This window comes from Mus caroli, chromosome 5, assembly GCF_900094665.2.
Source record: "Mus caroli chromosome 5, CAROLI_EIJ_v1.1, whole genome shotgun sequence".
Lineage (NCBI taxonomy): Eukaryota > Metazoa > Chordata > Mammalia > Rodentia > Muridae > Mus > Mus caroli.
This window is the reverse complement of record NC_034574.1, coordinates 65579892-65584819: the sequence shown is the minus strand read 5'-3', so window position 1 is coordinate 65584819 and position 4928 is coordinate 65579892. Positions and strand designations below refer to the sequence as shown.

Here is a 4928-nt window from a genome sequence, read left to right as displayed (position 1 = left end):
TCATCAGAAGCCTTACTTCCTGAGGGTAGAGATTTAGTTTTGTTAGCTATTAACTTTCTAGGGCTTAGAAGAGAGCCTGGTGCTTCATAAGTACTTACCTGAATAATTAGGCACTGTAGTGAGCCATACCCCACCTGCAGAGTGATAGACAAATCATGGACACAGTCCTCAACTCAGAGGGTTTATGGTACCTACAGGGAGGATAATTATTTAGCTGTTTAGCAATTAATTACAGTCTTTAATGGTGGTCATAAAGACCGAGATGTCATTAATCGGCTGGGCAGGCTGAAGGTCTTGGTGGTCTGGGACACAGATTATTAAATGCTTAAGAACATGGAGTGATGAGCCAGAATGTCTCAAATCACATCTTTTTTAAACAATGAAAATCTGTAAACAATCAATTCCATGCAAATGGGCATTCTATAGTTACAGGCACTTTAAATAGGATTAGAAAGACTTAGAGGACGCTGACAAAGCAGGACAGAGGGCCCGGTTGAAAGTAGATACTAAGTAGATAATCCGTGTGGCTCTGTTCTTTCTGTCAGTCAAGGTTACTGCAGGTCCCAGGGAAAGAAACTCGATGATAGGGAGACTGGGTCAAGCTAATCATGCCATGGAGGGAAAAATAAAACCACCCCTAGGATTCTGATGCCTTTAAACTCGAGTCCATTGGGCGAACCTCCTACTGTCGGTTTCATATATACAGACACAATTTCCACATAACTACAGTTTCAGCAAAAATCACACCTCTCCCCAAAGCCTTCTAGTTCTCTTTCCTTCCATCTCAAGAATTTGTGCCCCTTGCATATGGTCCCTCAGGACTGTATCCCAATATGTCTTCATGGTGTCTGTCTTTCCTTGGCACAGTCTCTGAAGACAGGACTCCTGTGTACTCTTAGACCTCAAAAAAACTTCCCTGTTTGTTTGTCACAGGCGTTCAGGAGTGGCTGCTCCCAGCAGTTATTTAGTTCATTATGACCACTTTGAAGAAAGTCCCTATGGCAGGCAAATCATGAGGATGAGAGCATCCGGCTGCATGAACGCATCTGTTGGACAGATTTTAGTTGCATCTTCTATGTGTGAGGTAGGGTTAGAAAAGACTGCTCCCAAACTAATCCTAGAAATGGGTATTTTGAGCTAGAAAAAAAAAAAAAGAAGACGAAGAATCTTCAGTTTTGAAAAGGAATCAAGCAAGTGTGTAAGGACACAGGCAACGACTACAAAATAGATCTTCTCCCTCGCTATGCGGCTGTTAAAAGTTATCGGAACACCCTGCCCAGCGTTTGGAGACTTCCATAGATAGCCACATTGCAGTGTCTCATTTTAATCATAATAAACTTATAGTATTATAACCCTGAGGAAAATCGGCAACACAATTTCAAGAAAACCCACTAGGCAGTATTTCTTTTGGCTTACTTTCAGACAGGTTAGGAGGCAGGCTTTGAGAAAGGCCTTCATGTTAATCAGTTGCATACATATTAATGAGCTCAGGTTCAAGCTAAGGATAATGATGACCTGGTGGCTGTTATTCTCATCTATACACAAATCCCCAAATCCAGTACTGAGCCACGAATATCCTCCCCTGCCAATGCCATGGACCTGTCTTTTCTGAGGAATAATTAATAAAAAAAACGAGCCATTTGTGCTGCTTAAGGAGAGGAGAAACCACATCATAGTTATTACTAAGGGAAACTTGCATCTGGATTTTGACAATGCCAACATTAACCGTATATCTGCATCTGTTTTGGATGTACCGCTGATTGGCCCTGCAGGAAGACAGACATCTCATTCAAACAAGCGCAGGTAAGAACCCAGTGGTAATTTCAGTTGTATTTTTTTTTTTAAATTTATGCTGACATGTGTTTTTATCCTAGGTTTTGTGTTGGTTCTCACGATGCAGACATTTTAGAAGTAGCCGATAACTGAATCTCTATAGAGTCTTGCCAGAGATTCAGATTTGCCAATAAAGATGCAAATTTAGTTAAAAATAGCAATAAATAAAGGTCTTACACCCTGACTTTGCAAATCTGAATATTATAGCCCTAGTAAATAACACTGAGTTTTTGTGAATCCCATGGACATGCAAACTTTATATGCCCCAGTACAGGGGAGTGCCAGGGCCTAAAAGTGGGAATGGGTGGGTAGGAGAGTGGGGGCGGGGGGAGGGTATGGGGGACTTTTGGGATAGCATTGGAAATGTAATTGAGGAAAATACATAATAAAAAAAAATTTAAAAAAAAGTCAAATGCAGTAACCACAACAGGTATGTGTTTTCCCTAAAGAAAGTATTAAATATTAATTTCTCTTTCTCTTTACGATATTTGAAAGTTGGGCATCAAACTCACATAAATGGTAACAAAGAATTAACTGTGGAAATATAAATTCCTATTTGTTGGAAACTTAGACATGTTTGGTGGCTTTATAACTACTTTTATGACAACCTGATCCCCCAGCAAGAGATGAAGATGTGGTCTCTGGAGGAGGAAGTGACTTACCAGGGCAGCACTTTCTCTTCAGGGAGAGCCAAAATTTCACCTTCTTTTTTTTTTTTTTTCTACTCTCCTTTTCAGTGTGGGAATGTGTGTGTGTGTGTGTGTGTTATGCCTGTGTGTGTGTGCCTGTGTATATGGGTGTGATTTTATGTGTATATATGTGTATGTGTGTGTGGTGTGTATATAGTATGTGTGTGTGGTATGTGCCTGTGTGTATGGGGGCGTGTGTGCCTGTGTGTGTTTATCTGTGTGTATGTGTGTTTGTGTGTGTATGGTATGGTATGTGTGTATGTGTGTGTTATATCGGATGTGGGGCTGTATATGTGTATGTGTGGTGTGTGTATGTATGGGTGTGTGTATGTATGTGGTGATTATGTGTGTGTTGTGCACGTGTATATATATTTGTATGTGGTGTTTATGTTGTGTGTGTTATATGGGGTATGTTATGTGCGTGTATGTAAGAGTGCATGTGAAGGACTGAGGTTGAAGTCCCGAGTCATCCTTTCTTGTTCATTGAGGCAGAGTCTCTCCTCTGAGATTGCCAGTATGGCTCACCTTGCTAGTTAGGTTAAAGCTCCCCTGCCGAGCCTCTTCTGGCATTACGGGCAGACCATGGTGCCCTGGTGGCATTTCCCTGGGTTTCTGGTTCCCTGAACTCAGGTCCTTACATTTGCACAGCTATCTCTTCAACTGCTGAGCCATCTCCCTGCCTTACCACGACGTCGTGAACTCCCCACAGTAAGCATGTGGATGTCTTCTTTTTCCCCATTAATTATTTATTCACTTTATATACTGATTACAGCCTCACCTCTCTCTTCCCATTCACCCCCTCACACAGCCCTTCTCCCTCCTTCCCATTCTCCTTTGAGAAGGAGGAGCCTCCTCCTGGGTATCAACCCACCCCAGCACAGCAAGTCACTGCAGAACTAGGTGCATCTTCTCTTATTGAGCCTTGACAAGGCAGCCCAGTTAGGGAAATGGGATCCACAGGTAGGCAACAGAGTCAGGGACAGCCCCTGCTCCAGTTGCTGGGGGACCTGCATGAAGATCAGTCTGCACAGCTGCTGTATAAGAAGCATGCGTACTTAAATTAGGCCTCAGATAAATAACTCTTATCAACTACTACCAAATTTTATTTTTGTATATTTAAAAACTGCCATTTATCATTCTTATTATCTTTTTAAAATTATGGTTTCATGTTTTCTCAAGGGTTAGTAATTTTATTCTATATTAGAAAGTTAGATGCTATTCAAAAAAAGCTTTAAGAAATGTTTCTATCACTATATGCCTAGTTACTGGCTTTGTACATTTTGGAGTTTCTATTTCTATGCCCACTGTGCTTGTTACCTCTTCTGTCATCAGCTGACGTGTGAGGTCATTTCTCAGTCCGCAGAGTCGTTGCTATCTCAGCCACCAAACAAAAGAAGATGAGTGTGGTGCATCAGAACTAAATGTGCTTCAGAGACCGCATCTTTAGCTACTGCCCCTTGTGCCATTAGAGACGCCCCCTTTCCTCTACCTGGGCACTTTCACAAATATGGATCATAAAGTAATTTCAGCAAAGCAAAATGTCTGTACAGGACTGGAGAAAGAGTTCAGTGGTTAAGAACACTTGTTGCTCTTGCAGCCAAACTTCGGCTGTTGTGACCTCCTTTTCACATACTCACTCCAAGGTAATAAAGAGCTGTGTTATCATATTGGCCACCCCTTTGACTTATTGATTGGAGCATACAGCCAGGAACAAAGTTTCTGTTTAGGAAAATGCCTTGTGCTGTAAATATGTAGTAAGTAAATGTTTGTAGAATAGGTCAGCAAGGCAAAACATATGTATGTAGGGCTGTGGTAGTTTTTTGGAGATAGTCCTTGGACATTTATTTTCAATTTTTCTATTTTAATGGTTAGCCAGATTACAAGGAAAAATTCTAGATACTGATAGAGTTCCAGATATAATATTGTGTTCGTGTATATATATATATATATATATATATATATATATATATATATATATATATATCCCATCCCAAAAGATTAAAGATTAAGATTCTTTGATTCTTAATTTTTTTCAGCTAAGGTCCCACTATGTAGTCCTCACTGGCCTGGGGCTCATTATGAAGAATGCAGAGCAGGCTGGAATGTAACTCTCAGAGATCTATCTGCCAGCCTGGTTTTTCTGAGTGCTGAGATCAAAAGTATGTGTCTCCATGCCTGGGTACATGTACTGGCTGGTTTTGCATGTCAACTTGACACAAGTTGGAATTATCACAGAGAAAGGGTCCTCCCTTGAGGAAATGCTTCCATGAGATCCAGCTGAAAGGCATTTTCTCAATTAGTGATCAAGGATGGGAGGGCCCAATATGGGTGGTGCCATCCCTGGGCTGGTAGTCTTCGGTTCTATAGGAAAGCAAGCTAAGCAAGCCGGGGAGGCAAGCCAGTAAG

At 41.2% G+C, this 4928-nt stretch overlaps 1 protein-coding gene across 1 annotated transcript in view; it reads left to right on the top strand.

Annotated features, from left to right (window-relative positions):
• Positions 1-1549: 1549 nt before the first annotated feature.
• The window catches only part of Cnga1 (cyclic nucleotide gated channel alpha 1), a 39262-nt gene continuing 35883 nt past the window's right edge, over positions 1550-4928 (top strand). The window contains exon 1 of the mRNA XM_021163242.1: positions 1550-1803. The gene's annotated coding sequence lies outside the window, so the exon portion shown is untranslated. The remainder of the gene's footprint in view (positions 1804-4928) is intronic.